Below are 16,930 nucleotides of genomic sequence, written 5' to 3'. Positions count from 1 at the left end.
TATATCCAGAGATAAATATTGTTAATATTCTGGTAATAATTTGTTTCACTCTCTCTCTCCCACTCCGCCTCATATATTCATGTAAAAATATGTTTCTTTTCTGACTCTTGTGAAATATTGATTCTTCTCTCTTTCACAGATATCTTAAATCTTTACCTCTTAGTAAGCACATTCTCTTTTACCATGAAACCAATCCATTCTCAGTCATGGGACTTCCTCCAGTCCAAGTCAAGTCAGGATAGGCTAGGTTATGTTTCTGTAACAATTTTGATATCTCAGAGACTGAAAAGAATGGAATTTTTCCCACCAAACATCATGTCATCGTAGGTTGGTAGGGGTCTCAGTTCATTGTAGTTTGTGCAAGGACTGAAGTTGATGGAGGGGTCATCTCAACACAGACGTTGAGACCATTAGAGAACACGTTTAAGCACATGATAGCCCATAAAGCTTGTGGTTGGAAGTGTCACACATCACTTCTGTTCACATTTTATTTGATGAAGCAGGTCAGTCATGTGGCTACAGCTGGGTTGAAGTGAGCAGAATGAAAGATGCTATCAGGAGCCTTGGATAAAATAATGAGACTTCTGTGAACAGACTTAATAACAACCATATTCCTTAAGGCAGGGGTTCTCCTACTTGAGCATACATAAAAATAATCTAGAGGCTGGTTAAGACACAGAGTCCTGGGCCATACATCCAGAGTTTCTAATCCTGTAGGTTGAAAGCAACACCAGGTAAGTTGCCTTTCTAACAAATTCCTAGGTGGTGTTGATGTTGTTGGTCTGGGGACCACACTATAAGAACCACTGCCCTAAATTAAAAGCTCACCTCTCATCATTTAAATACTTCAACAATGGCATTTAAACTGTCCACGATCACATTTCAACCATGTTTTTCAGTTTTTCCAAATTAATCTCATTCTTTATCTCATTCTCCAACAATCAGTGTATTTATAATTTCTTGAAGTGTCTCTAGGCTTTCTCTTTTCTGATCCAGTTTTAATTAATATCTCCTCCATATAGACCTTTTGTGAATCACCCCAGCTAGAGATATTCCCCATGCTTTTTCCAAAGGAGTGCATACCTTTCTTTCCAAAGGAAGTGATCACAAGTCATGTATTATGGTAATTTCAAACATATGTTTTCTCTCTCACTCCTATAAGCTACTTTAAGAGACTATCTCTCTCGTATACTTTAAAATGATTGTTCAAACACTTAAAATGTTGTGTTTTTCATTCTCAATTCTGGCCTATTCGGGTAGATAGAGACTCAGCCATATGACCAAGTTGAAATCACCATTCTTTTCTTAGAAGCTGTGTGAGCAGTAGTACAGCACAGGACCTGGAGCTAGACTGCCTGGTTCAAAGCCAACTTGGCTACTTTTTAGCAATGTTAAATTGTGCAAACCTCTTAATCTCCCTATACCTCCTTTTTCTAATTGAGAAAATGGAGGTGACAGTTATATTCATGTTATGAGGATTAAATGACTTGTCGATTTGAAACATTTAGAGCAAGGCTTGGCAAGTTGTGAGCTCCCAATTACTCTTAACCATTGTAATTGTTCAACATCCTAAATGTGACCTCAGTAACTAAAGTTGCCAAATTTGCCTATTATCTATTTTCCTTAATACCTCAAGAACTAACTTCTTCCTCACTCATTCTATCAAAACTGTTTTCCCAAAAGTCACTAATTAAATTCTAATTGAATTTCAGGGTGAATTTCATACCCCTCCTTTCGAGAAATTCACGTCTATGAATTTGGGACAGCTTAACATTCTGACATTCTATGTATGTCTATGTCTGTATCTCCATCTCTATGTCTTCATCTCTATCTCTGTTCACATCTATCACTGTATCTGATATATCATCTATTTCTGTGTTATGCTTCTCATCTGCTCTGTTGACTCCCCTTCTTCGTGTTATTATGAATGTTTTCCAAATCTGCTCGTATCCTCTGTAAGTTCTCTTGCTTGCAAAGGTTTTCATTCTCCTACTTTCCTTTCCATCCCGTTGATTTTAATATCTACATTACCAGTTCTGCTCAGTGTAAGGAAAAAACCTGATCAGTTTCCTGAAATAGCTCATATTTAATGTGAGCTTACTTTGTACCAGACACTTTACCTGCAGTTTCTTATTTAAGCCTTACAATCACTTTAAGGACTAGGCGCTGTTGCTTCTACATTTACAATGTAGAAACGAAGTCTTGAAGAGAGATAAAGGAATTTTTCCATATCATACAGATAACTAGTAGGAAGTGGAGTTTGGATTTGAATCAAGAAGTATTTAACTTCAGAGCCTGAACACTTTATCACTATTATTTTAGTACATCTTGGATGATGATTTTAGGAGCAGGAAGGGTTGTTTGAGATAAAGTCCAAAACCAAGTTCATCTTTATTCTTGTGAGTATGAATGACATTATCGGATACCTAGAAAACAGTTCAAACTTCTAACCAAGTCATTGAAAACCTTCAATGAATTGGCTTAATCAGGTTTATTTCTCAATTTTGCCCATGTTTTATTTGAGCTCAAATCAAATCAGTTTAATTATAATTTTCTGAAATGTCTCCAAGGTTTTGCTTCTCTAGCCTCAATTTAAGCAGTATCAACTCCAAATGATGCCTTTATTGAATCGCCTCCTCGATGGTTTAATTTTCCTAAAATTTTAGTTATAGCAGTCAGATCTCCAATCAAAAATTTTGACTTCTGATTTTCCCACTGCTGGATCTTATCCCTATTCTTTTTCTGTCCATGGCTGAAAAATTTCTCTCTCTCCTATATTCAACTGTATTCAACAAAATGCCTCCAAACTTTTACTGGAACACTAGTTTAATCATGTAGCTTCTCTGTTAAAAAATATTAGTGGCTCCTCATTACCTGTATTAAAAATTCCAAACTTAGTAGTGATCAATATTTTTCTTAATCTTCCTAGGTTTTATGTTTCCTCTAGTCTTATTTCTTACTACTTTCTTTAGCTGTAATCACGGGGCAGGCTTCTTACTATGTCCCACATGCAAGAATCTTATTTTATTTTATGTTATTGAGATATAATTGACACATAACATTATATGAGTTTCAGGTGTACAACATAATAATTCAATATTTGTATATGTTGCCAACTGATCACCACAGTAAGTCTAGTTAATATCCATCACCACATAGTTATAAACTTTTTTTTATGATGAAGACTAATTGCTAAATGCAATTCAACTTTTCTCCTATTGCTTGAAAAGCCTTTCTTCTATCCTTCAGCCTTCTAATTCTAGTTCTTGTTCAAGTACTCTATCTTTTTCATGAAACCTTATATTTTTTGGTCCTATTTTGGTCTTTTCTGATATATTTTAACTAGCATAGATTGGATTACGTACTTATACATTTATTTAAAGCCTTACATTTTAACATGTGGACTTGATGACTGCAGTTTCCCAAAGCCAATTATGTGATTAAATCAGCTATAATTTTTTTTAGCCAAATGTTAAGTATAGGTTCAAGACTATGCTCATATAGAGCAGAGGCTGTGCCATATATGTTTTAATTTTGCTGTTGCGCTTAGAAAATTGTTCAATACACAGTAGGTGCTATGATGAATGTTTAAAAAATATTGAATGCCTTGAAGAAATGACTTGCCAATGCTAAGTAAAAGTCAAAGAAATATCATAAAGTTTCAATTAACAGGAAAGAATCAGAAAATACAGTCTTCTGAGCTTTTTAGTATGAAAAGCACTCTGAGATAACTATACAAAGATACAATTATTCATCTTAATAATCATGATCCCCTGTTAAACTTAGTGTATTTTTTAACAGACATCGAAAGAGATGGGATCTGCCGAGATGATATATGAAACCACGGAAATGTAAAAGATAGATATTTTTGAAGGGTTAAGATAAGAGATGGAAGGATACCATACTGCTCTTAGAGAATCATTTAACTTGCCAAGCTACCACAGATCAGTTTTTAAAATGATACAGAATATAAATATATAGAAAAGTGAGCCACAATACTTATTAACATGAAACGATTCTGAAGTTGACCTGGTAGATTAATGTTTGACCTCGTGCCAGAAGACTAAATATTCAGCACGTTTAGTTTCTCCTGTAGTGTAGCACGTGCCATAAAGCTGAGTTTATCTACTTACATGTGTGTCTCCTTTGCTGGAATGTAATCTCCATGAAAAAGTATCCCTTGACTCTTTTGTTCACAGTTATGCTCTAGCACCTACCTCAGTGCCTGGAAAATGGTAGATATTTAATAAATATTTCTTGAATGAATGGATAAATAAAAAGGATTTTAGTTAGGCAAATTAAAGTAGAAAGACTATCAAAATGTTTAGGTAGTTATGGTCAAGTTCAGATCTTCATTTTAAGAACTGAGGAAAGGGAAGACTAAAAAACAATGAAAGAAAGCTAAGAAAAATAAACAGTTCCAATAAGAAGTTCTCTTTTAAGCCAAGTGTTTTTTAGAAAATACAGGCAAATGAGGAGCAGGAAAATGCTATTTTCTGTGCATTATATATTTTCAAAAATAACTGCTTTTACTGATCATCAATTAATAGCATAACTATCACATTCTCTCATAGGCCAAGGTGAAGTGTATGATAAGACAAGTTCTGTTGTTAACACAATTTAGCTCAGTTAAGAATATTAATATGACATTTATGTGGTCTGCTGTTCTCTAAGTTCAAATAAGTCAGCTCTGCATAAAAAGCCATCATGGGTTAAATGATTTTAGCCTGCTTTAGGAGAAACTGCTGTTGTTAAACCTGCCCTGAACAAGCTACAAAGGTTGCTAGGACTCCATTTATGAAAAGGCATTTGAATATAGACCTTGGAATGTGATCATTTAACAATATTTTATTGTATTTTGCCCACATACAACAGTGGCTTGTATTTGTTTTTAATTTCTTCTTCACTTATTTATCTTATACATGTAATACCTATTTGCTTCTCAAAGTCATCCACTAGTGTGTCTGGCAAGCTTCCTAACAAAAAATTTGAAAGCAGTTTTACATTAAAATCACATTTTTGAATTTTCATATTCCTAGACTGGTTTTAATGTAAGCAGTATAAAAGCACAAAAGTGGTTGATGTCATATGCTAGTTGTCAGTCTCCAATGAAGGGTAAACATTTATCAGCTCCAGTAACAGTTCCTGCCTAACTGAGCACTGTCATTTTTTTTAAAATATTGATTGATAGAGGCCTCTCCTTAGAAATATAAAATGCATGCAGTTTACACACAGCTGAAAAATACAAGCTCATTATTTCTTTCTGACAGGCAGTAATTGCTCTATAAACTATGGAGATTTCATTACCAAAAAAAGTTATTTAAATAGAAAACAAAAGTCTGATAAGTGTCCTATGTAGTGTATTTTCTAATATCTTGTTTATGTTTTACAGTAGCCTAATTTGGCAAATAAAAATGAATTGGAATATATTTTAAAGGTTAACATGTTTATATATCATATCATATAATATTATATATGCAATAGAGATCTGTAAAATGTTCAAGAGAAAATTATCAGCAAATACTTGAATTTTAACACAATTTTTTTTCTGTTATGAAGAGTAACATGTATCCTAAATTAGAGAAGGCATGTTTGCAAATATTGTCCTATGGAAATATTGATTTAAAAAAAGTGTAACGTGGGAAAGTCAAGTATTATTTTATTACTCATTGACAGAGACCAATCACATCAATGCAGTCAGAGGCCTGACAAAAAGAAAAAATTAATTAAGGTGATTATAAAGGTGTAAACAGGACTGTAGTAAATGAATTAGCTAAGTGGTCTTGTTAATTGCTTGAACATTAATCAGAATTTAGAGTTGGAAGTTGTTCTGCTCTGCTGCTTACTTATAAGCTCAGTGTTCTTGGGAAACCAATTTTATTGTTTAAGTCTCAGTGAATTCATCCCTATATAGTTCTTGTACCACCTGCTTCACAGATTTTTAAAAGAGGAGTAAATTAAATAATGTATTTGAAAAGAGGAAATGTCTGTGGCCATGCTACCCTGAACACACCCGATCCCTTCTGATCTTGGAAGCTAAGCAGGGTCAGGCCTGGTTAGTACTTGGATGGGAGATCATCTAGGAAGACCAGGTGCTGTAGGCGTAAAAAAAATAAAATAAAGAGAGATACAATACGTAGTCCAAAGCAACATATCAAACAGTACAGAGTACCTTCTCTAGTGCAGATGACAGGTGTCAAAACATTCTCTAATCGAATCCGTGTGCCAATCCAGTGTTCCTAAATCAGATCCTGTCTTATAGAAGTTAAGTATTTTTAAAAGTGATATTACCTGAAAGTTTTTTCTTACTTTGAAAAAGAATTTGTATCTTTGTAACATTCACATATTAATTTTACTTATATTTAGAGGAACTGCGATTGACGTCCACTATTTGATTATGTCTTCACTATCTCTAAGATAAACATTTAAAACCTTTATTTATATGTCTTGCTTTTGGTACCCATTACTATCATGGTAGTTATATCTCCTACATCTATTTAGTAAGATTTAGGGCTAGGAGTAGAATTCCAATTGCCTTATTCCCATTCATATATTTTTCTGAGTCCATGGAGTCCTTTTAACTGTTCTTTCCTATATTAATTCCATACTTTAAGTTCATATCTATTAAATTTTATCTTCCTGGTTTCAATACTATTTCAGTTAAGACATTTATAGCAAGATTTATTTTTATAAATAATAAGTTATTCTTTCTAGTATTGTGGCATCTTTTATTATAATAGCTGTATTTTTATGCCTTAATATCCAAGTCATTGACAACATATATTAAGTAGAAGCAGTTCACATGAGAGTCATGTGACCATCAACTAGATATCACTTGACATTGACACAAGTCAATTTTTCATCACTCTTTGTGTATGGTCTTGTGCCACCTGTGTGTTTTTAAAATACTATATTCTAGTACAGCTTTAATGCTGTACTATATGAACTTATTATATAAACATAGTATGTGAACCTATTATGGGAAATAGTCACAAGCTAAACTGCGAATGTGACATTTTCTTATCTATCAAACTATCCAACCAAAAAAGAAAATGACTTTTGTTCATTGGTTGACTTGATAACCCCACAATGTCATAGATAGTTTCTAGCAGTGTCATTCATTCCATATAAATGTCAGATTGCATAGATTCTTCAGCTACAATAGACGTGTAGCTTATGTCTTAAAATATTAATTTAAAATAAGAGATAACATATCTTATAGGAATTTCATACATATATTTTTTGTATTGCAGCAAACATATAAACATTCAGATATTTACATATATATACCCCTAGCCTGAAATATTATAAATGTAATGAGACCATAAATGAATGTGATTCATTGCTTGATAGATAGATGTTAGATAGGTAATGATAGATAGATGATGGATGGATGGATGGATAGATAGATAGATAGATAGATAGATAGATAGATAGAGCAATAGATCATTCAGCAGTGGGAACCGCATGTTAGGCCTACTACCCAATCTAGTATATTGGAATTCTCAGAAGACGCTTGCATATTGGGGATTTCATTGGGAATAGAGGAAGCCTCCCTGTTCACTACCATTGCAGAAATGGCTAAAAAGAAAGTTTAGGGTATAAACCAAGAATTAAGATTTTATTCTTTAATTTATTGTGTTAACATAGATATAACAAAGCAACAGTTATTCATTAAATACTGTCTCTGTCTAAGGCATTGTACTTCATGCTGTATTAGCTATAGACTATGATGAAAGTTTTTGGTGTTTACTAGAGCTTTCTGATACTGAGAACCACGATTCTAATTTTGATAGCTCTCTTTTTCCAAATACTTGAAGATGCTAAAGATCATGCTGATAATCAACATAAGATAAAAATGTATTTTCATGTAAATTACATTGTAAAATTTATGTTGTTATGATTAGAAAAAGACTCAGATGATTATTGATGTAAACTATGAGAAGAGATTACTATTTTTAATTCACCACCATCATAAACCTCTGGAATAAGCTGATAATATGACAGAAAGTTATTAATTGGTGCTTATGGAAACCCTTTGTATCTTGAGACTTATTTAATGACTATATAGAGATGATATTTTAAATGTCTTGGGATATGTGAGCTACATAGTTCAGCTGTATAATTTGATCAGTGTTTGTTCATTTTATGGGATGTAATATATTTCACATTAGTTTGATATATTGTTTCAGAGTAAAATTCAATTTAACATGTTTTCTTGCTAACTAATTTGTAAATGAATTATGTTAACAACTCTCCCGTGTAAAGGCCTAGACAAAATACATACGGTCAGTAGCCATATTATGTGAAATAATCATATAAAAAAGTATACTTTAGTGGACTAGTCTAGACTTGCATATTTCTTCATAAATTAACTTTATGAAAGGGATAAGAACTGAACAGGAATGTACTTGAAGTATTTCAGCTCTAATGGCCTTGTGAATTATGTTCACTTCACCCACTGTATTAACCTCATTTAGTTTCTGCAGAAAAAAAAAATGTCGAATTTAATTTGTAGTATATTCCTATTTTTTGAAATCACAATTCTCAATTATATATTTATAGTTTTTAATTAGATAAATATTTTTAAGGAACTTCTTTGAGAAGTAAAATGTTGCATCATTTTAAGGTATGCATTAAATTTGACTTGTCAAGTGTTGAATCTAATTCTTTTATTTCAAATATAGTAATATATGCTACTCCTTTTAATTTGTATCTAAAATAAATCAGATTCAAATATATGTAACCAGTTTTTTAAAATGTATATATAATTTATATACATGAGTGTTGACAATTGTAAAAGCCATTTTTTTTCTGTTTGCCTATTCAACATCATGTTTCAAGACTGAATTTAGGACTCGATTAAATAGTTTGTAGAAAGGCACAAAAAATCCATATGAGGGCTAATTATGCAAATAGAATTGATGATTTAAATGTGGGCTAAGAAACAACAGAAAAAGAGAATGTAAGTAATGCACATTACATGACAGAAGAGCAAAGAGTTGGATGTCTCTGCCTGTGACCATTAAAAAAATTTTTTTTCACAAATATTTCATGAGTGCGAAATTAGTCAGTCTCGGTATTAGGCATTGAAAATACATTGTCTTCTAAAAGTTCACATTGTTTCTCCTCTAGTCCTAAAGAAAGAAATTAGAAAAAGTAGTCGCAAAAAAGGAACTTGGTAGACAATCACTGTTGTGTAAGTTTTGATTTGACTCATAAAATAGGTGTGGTGACTATTTGTTCAGACATAAAATGTCAAAGTAATGCTAACATCTTTATCTTCTTGCTTCACTACTTTCCTTATAAGTGATCATACATAGATATTTTATTTACCTAACATTTAATTTTCTGCTCTTTAATATTATTAACATTTAAATATATAAAATTGAGAAAAACCTAGACTATATGGCCTCACACATTAGAATTAATTTATGTCACGTGCACTGTGAGCACTTTGAGGTCAGGGGTTATGTCTGTCTTGTCCAGCATTTATCTTCAGCAACCAGCACAAGAGCCTGGCATTCAGTAGGTTCCAATCCATTCTGGATGAATTACCTTAAAGAAAAACATTGATTTGATAATGTAATTGAGTCACTCTTTTCTTAAAATGTTTTTAGAAGAATCTCAGGTCTCTCACAAATAGTTTTTTAATACCTTCATTTTGTGTGTGTGATACCTTCACTACATGTGTGTGAGTGTGAATGTGCGTGTATGTATGTGTGTGTGTGTAAACTTGAATTTCAAGTTAGTATATGATAGAATCTACCTGGCTATAAAAGTTCAGAGGATGGAAGATGTCATTATGTACTGAACTCTTGAGATGTTCAAGGAAACAATTGCATAGCCCCTGAAAATTGAAGGATTGGTAACATTTATTCAGTTAAATAAATGAAAAGAAATAGGACCATGCAAGCCTGGCAATGAAAATAGCTTAAATAAAAACACGAAAGTAAGTTCACGTGTAATATACTCAAAGCATAATGTGCATCTGTACAAAATCCAGAAGATTAATTTCTGCCAAAATAAAATTTTGTTTCAATTATTCTATTTTAATTTTTGGAAGCAAATGCATATTACCATAATAAATGTAAAATTTACAACAATCAGGTTTCTTTTTTCTCTTAATTCATTTAGTACAAAAACCTAGAATTTATAGAATTTCTTGACTCTGATTTCTTGGGCATGTATATACTCTTTACTGAAAATTTCATCTACTTCATTCTTCATCACACAACACTCACAACGGAGTAACAAATTTATAATGAGAAATTGAAAAAGAATCTTAAGCTTAGAGCTCATTTGCATTTGGTTCAAATAAACCTCTAGAAACTTGACTCTGTCAAGATTATTAAAATATTTGCAACATTTTTTTTATTTCAAGCTATTTTTTCTGCTCATACATGCCCAACCTATTTTAGCTTAATTATTTTTTAACTCATAAGAATATGCAAATGCCAACAGAGATAATGAGCTTGGATAGAACTTAAGAGTCATCATGACAGAGGAAACATGGTGATTCACTCTATTTCCTGCTATGTCCAGTTACAGTTAGGGATTATGAATTAGCTTCTCTCCTACCTTCTCCAATTGAGTGGCTACTTATGTTGAGAAATGAATCAAACTATTATTCTATTAGGGATATAGCCTCCTCCCCCATCTAAAGATGTGTCAATTAAAGATTAATTTTATTTAAATGAAATACTTTAAACATGGACAGTTATTAACTATTTACACTTTAGTCTAAATTAGAATGCCAACAATTTTTAGCTAGAGAAATTCTTTGCAATAAGTGAAATTTCATCCATATATGCCATACATTTTAAACAGAAATAAGGCAAAGCTTTTTAAAGGGATGAGATTCAAAGCTTTTACTTGATAAGTTTATGTAGAATAACATTTATGCTAAAATGAAATTTAAAACAAAGTGCAAAACAGTACAATAACAGTCTTTGTTATTTTCTTAAAGAAGGCCAGGAAGCTGTAACTAGTCAATCTTCTCACTAGAAAAAGAAATAATATATCCAGTGACATTTGCTAAAATTTATTACCAAGTTCTGAGAAAAGTTATTACTAAAATAGGAATAGAAAGAAACTTCCTTATCTTGACATGCTAGAAGAATTCTTATAAAAATAATAAACAGTTTAAAGATAGTGCTCACTTCTGTTATTTTTCAATATTGTTCTGGAGAACCTAGCAAATTTTATATGACAATAAAAAAAGATGAAGTATATATATTGGAAAAGATAGACTTAAATATTATCATTTGGAAACAATATGATTTTCTCTTTATTTAAGAGCACATTGAGAATTAGAAGATATAAAGAAATAATAAAATCCTATTCAGAATACTACATAATCTGTAGATTTCTCAGAAGCAAATTATACAGGAAAGTGTAAGGTTTGTTTGGAGAAAGTTTAAAGTTGAATTTTATTTTATTTTATTTTTCTTGTATATTGTTTGCATATTTTTTTCTTTTATTTTTATATTTATTTATTTATTTATTTTTAATGGTGACATAGGTTAACAAAATCCAAAAAGTTTCAGCTGTACACTTTAACAATAGGGCATATATATATTTACACTGCGTGTTCACCTCCCGTAGTTAGATTTCTTTTTGTCACCACATATTTGACTCCCTTTACCCCATCTACCTCTCCCCTTCCCCTTCTCCACACCCTCTCGTAACCACTAATCTATAGTCCATGTCCATGAGTCTCTGTTTGTTTGTCCTGTTTATTTGTTGCTTTAAGGTTTATATCCCACATATAAATGATATCATGTGAATTTTAAGTACATAAAGATATAAGAAAAGGAAGAGACATATATGATGAAAATGTTAGTTTACTCTGTTAATATATGCATTCAAAATAATTTTAATAAAGATATAGTTACACACACACACATATGTGTGTGTGTGTGTGTGTGTGTATAAATCTGTCTGTCCGTCCATCCATCCATCCATCCATTCATCCATCCATCATCCATCTATATATTATTTTAGCAAGTATTACAGAATCTCAGTGAGAAACAGAATTCACCTCCGATAGTTGAAGAGAATTTTATATAAGATTACTTACAGAAGTATAATACATTAACGTAGAGGTGATAGAGAATCACCCAGAGAGAAGCAACAGTAGGAAGCACTATCCCTAGCCCTTAGAGGGAAAGGGGACAAACAGAATGAATGAAGGTTAGTAGAGTCCAGTGAGAGCTGCAGTACTAGAGGAAGAGCCACATATTGGGAAATATAGTTGTTGGAAGGAATCAGCTACTATAAGACGCAACTCCGTAGCAGAGAGATTACGGAAGAAAAATTTCCCAGCTTTCTCTTTCCCTGTCTTTGAATCTCCAGCTGGTCCTTTCCATTGGCTTAATGAAGCTGGAATACAGCTAGTGAATGATACCAGGAGATGCATTGTGAAAGAGTCAGCCACCTAGGGAACAAGCAGAGAAGAGCAGAGATATGTTAGGGGTGAACACACTAAAAATAAATCACACAAAAGGGAAAAGCGATGCGGTTGTCATGATAATTATAAAATTAGTCTAAATGTAAATGCATGATAATAGTTGAGAAATTACTTTCCAATAAGTGACTTGCTTTAGTAGATTTCATAACATAGCATACCGACACAATGTGGCATGATATAGAGATCTAGTTTAATGATATAGAATAAATATTATGACAAATGTTTATTTAGGTAAATTTAACATTGAAGGGCGGCATTGCATATCTATAGAGAAAAAGTAGGTTAGCTAGTAAATTAAATTAAAATCTTTGACATTATTGGGGAAAAAACATCTAATGATAATCTAGTTTCACAACAAATACTAAAAGAATTTTCAGATAATAATGATTTTATATAAATAGGTAAAACTTTAAAAATATATATTAAGATATAGAGGAATATTTTAATAGTATTAAAGTGACATAAAACTGAGAAGGTGTAAAATAAAATTGACAAATTTATCAACGCAAAAATTAAAATATCTTCTATGGTGAGAAACACCATTTAAAAGTGACAAAACAGAATAGACTAGGGAATCATACTGATATTAAAGAATTGATAACCTCACCATGATAAAACTTCTTCAATTAATATGAACCAATATATCATATTAATATTTAAAAAGTGAATAATATGATCTGAACATCTACCTGAGAAAATTACAAATAAGCTATCAAAACAAAAGTAAGCTCAATACTGCTAATGATTAAAGAAATGCAAAGTATTATATCCTGTGATGATGAGGGTTCATGAAAAAGGCCCTGTGTTTCTTTTGGTGAACAAGCACTTGGAAATTTTAAATAGGAAATTTGGAGTTATTGTCAAAACATAGAATTATACACATTTTCCATCGTGAGATTTAACGTTTAAGAATTAGGTCTATAGAATACTCATACATATTTAAGACAGATACATAAAGATGATCATTGCAGTATCGTTTACAGTAGTTCCAGTATTATTCCAAAGTATAGAATGCTAGGCAGATAAAGCTCTGCAATTGGACTATAGGCTCCATACAATCAGAGTCCAAGTTTGTTTGTGATTGTTTTAACTTTTGCTCACTCTTATAACAGTAGTGCCTAGCATAATCCTTGACTTATGATAGGTGTTCAATAAATAGTTGCAAAGTTAATGAATGAATAGATGAATACATGCATTATTAAAATTAGTTTTTAAAGTCCAAATTGTATGTATATATACATGTATGAAAACTTACTTTTTGATAGTCATTTTTCTAAGTACTTACATTTGTCTTAATTCTTTCAAAAACCTTAGTCTCATTTTATAGATGATGGCATTAAGACATGAAAAAATTAAATTCTTTATCCAAAATTATGTATAGTCAATGAGGTCTAGAACAAGACTTTGAATTTATACTACCTGGGTCCATCCTGTGATGATATGTAGGGAAGTAGATATGTACATATTATGCATATAGTTTAATCTCATTAGAAAGACAGGCAGATGAATAGATAAATGGATGGCTAAATGGACAGATGGGTAGATGGATAGATGAATGGATGAATAGACAAGTATAACTTCTAAGAAATATCTCTAGATAATGAGACTAGAGTGTTATAGAGACGTGAGGTATTTTCATTGTTCACTTTCTATACTTCTGTACTTTTTAAATTTTCCACTACAATAAGCATGTGTCGCTTTTGTAATAAAAAATGTTTAAAAGTGAAGGATTAAATCCAAACTAATGAAAGGAAAAATCATGGAGAACTAAAAGATTAACTCCTGTAGCCAAAGACATCAATCTAACCTGTATCCATCTTGAGGGAGAGATTTCTTTTCAAGGGATGAGTTCCCCATCATGATAAGAGCTGAAGTGGGACTCGTTTGGCCAGTCTAGGACCAGAGCCTGAATAGGGTCTAAAGTTATGGGTAATGAGGCAGGCTTTGCAGGATATGGAAAGTGAGCTAATTATACCAAGCTCTGGGGCTTACAGTCATCAGGACAGCCAGCCTCATGTTAGTCGGATTCAACCTGAAGGAAAGATACTTGAGAAAAGCTGGAATTTCAGAATCAAGAGCCAGAAGCTGTGTTAAGAAATTTAACTGTTATAATATTTAGCATATTAATTTTAACTCTTGTTCAGCAATTGGGAAAGAGAGAAGAAATGTTAAGGTTGCAAATGGGAAAAATAAACATCCAACCATGAAGGTAGAAATGAGAAGATACATAAAGGCTTTCCTTCTCTCTACCCATTCTTTGATGTTACTAATCTCTAGTCAGAGATTACTTTTCAAATAAGACACACATGCAGACACATAGTAGTTATGCAAGTGACCATATTAATTGTTTACAAATGTGTTTTTAATGTCCAATTTTTCTTTGTTTCTTAACTAAATCCGTTTCTCGTTCTCATATCTTATTTTAAAGAACTGTTCTTGCAATTATAATTATTCAGTAGGCTCCTACCTTCCACTGATTCATAGTTTTAGTGAAATGGCAAGGCTTTTACTTGCTTGAATTTTCCAGCCCGCCATGTATTCAGTCAGTACGATACTTCTTAGAAATCCACTTAATTCAAGTTTTAGGGAGTTTCAGAGAGGACTTGAACAAATTTTTCTATCAAATCAGTCAATAACTTTGGAACATTGATTCTATGCAGAGTACTGTGCTGTTTTGTAGAGTCTGTGCAGAAGCTTAGAAACAATGAATAAAACATCACTTTTCCTGTGCCTTGAGTACTAGCTTGAGTATTTTTAATCTGAATTAAAAATGTACTAACTTTGTCATCATCACTCATAGGCTTCTTGATTAACCTGCTAATGCTCTTTAATTTAGAAATAGATGCTTCTCTCTCTGCTACTTAAAAAAAAAAAAAAAAACCTCTTCATTTCCTAGAGCTAGAGATATTGTACAAATCAAGTCTCATTTTTGAGAATGTGGTCAATAATTTAAGAAAAAAACTTTTATGATACAACAGGAAGCTGAAGCTCAGTCTATTTGAGCTTGCCCAGTATCAGAACAGGAGAGAACTGGAATGTAAACTCAGGAGTCTCTTTATCTCTGATTTAATTAGACCATCATTTATTAGTTACATGACCTTGTGCAATGTTCTTAACTCATAAGAGAGTGTTGAAGGGTAAATAAGAAAATATAATAGAATTCCTTATACATAATTGATGCTCGATGAAAAATAATAAATTATCAAACTGAATCTCTTTAACATAATTTTGGAGTGAGAGAAATACTGCTTGCTCCTCTTCGTTATAATGCTTTCTTTCCCTTCAATCAGTTCTTGGTTTACAACATGAGTCTTATTCTATGTGCACGTCACCAAAATGAAATTTTATTCCCTGTAGCTGTAATTATCTGTTTATTCATTCATTTACTAATTTAACAAATATTGAGTACCTACCATTTGTCAGTAAGGATTAAAACAATTTAGAGAAAGTTCCTGCCCTTGTAGTGCTTATATTATTGAAGAGAGACAATAGCGAAGTAATGAATAACCATAATAATTACAGTTTGTGACAAATGATATAAAGGAAATAAGTCAATGTGAAATACAGGGAAAGAGAGTGGGCTTCTTAAAATAGGGTGATCATGAAATGCAGCCCCGATGAGGTACCATATGAGCTAAAACCTAAGGGATGACAATGAATCAAAAGTGCAGAAAGATGGGGAAAAAATTCCAGGTGAAGAGAACAGCAAGTGTAAAGACTAAGAGCTATAAAAGGGCCTGTGTTGTTTTACATAAGAAAACAAGGTCAATATATCTGAAAGGTAGTTGGTGAGAAAGAGAGAAGCCATTAGATTGCCATTAGCTAAGTGTGCAGTATTGGGTCATGAAATACATTGTAGGCATGGAAGTAGTTTGGATTTATTCTAAAGAAATGAGAAGCTTTGGGGGGTTTTAGTATGAGGGTGTTATAATTTAATTTATGTTTTTAAAAAGATAATTCTAGCTCTTGAGTACAGAATAGATTGAAATGTATGGGAACAGTTAGGATGTGAATGTCATGGTCCCAGAAGTAAAGGATCACAACTTGGGTGAAATAGTAATCATGAACATGAAGATAAAGTGGATGTATATATTCCTTTTAGAGACAGTAAAGACAAGGCTTGCTAATGGATCAAATGAAGGAATGCAGAAAAAGATCAAGGACAATTCCTGAGTTTACAGCATGACACAATGCATGAATGTTGTTGCCATATTCAGAGATGGTGATTAATGGGAAGACTGTTGGATCTGAAAGGAACTGAGAGCCTTATTTTGTATGTAACAAATTTGAGATATCTTCTGAGAGGAGAGGTCTCAGCTGGAGATATGTATTTGGGATTAATTAGCATATAGGAAATGTTTAAGAGAGAAGGAGGGAAGGAGGAAGGCAAAATTGGATGACATCACTTTAGGGAAGAGTAAGTGTAGCTAGAGGAAACGCAGACCTGACCTCTAAACC

At 32.3% G+C, this 16,930-nt stretch overlaps 1 protein-coding gene and 1 non-coding gene across 3 annotated transcripts in view; both read left to right on the top strand.

Annotated features, from left to right (window-relative positions):
- Window positions 1–16,930, top strand: part of DMD (dystrophin) — a 2,089,898-nt gene that overhangs the window by 560,913 nt on the left and 1,512,055 nt on the right. The window lies entirely within an intron of this gene.
- On the top strand, window positions 5,986–6,104 carry LOC111730924. The gene has a single exon (XR_002776865.1). It is a non-coding gene; the product is annotated as a 5S ribosomal RNA (ribosomal RNA).

The sequence above is a fragment of the Pteropus vampyrus genome, unplaced genomic scaffold (assembly GCF_000151845.1).
Source record: "Pteropus vampyrus isolate Shadow unplaced genomic scaffold, Pvam_2.0 Scaffold340, whole genome shotgun sequence".
NCBI classification, from domain to species: Eukaryota; Metazoa; Chordata; class Mammalia; order Chiroptera; family Pteropodidae; genus Pteropus; species Pteropus vampyrus.
This window is presented reverse-complemented; position numbering and strand designations above follow the sequence as displayed.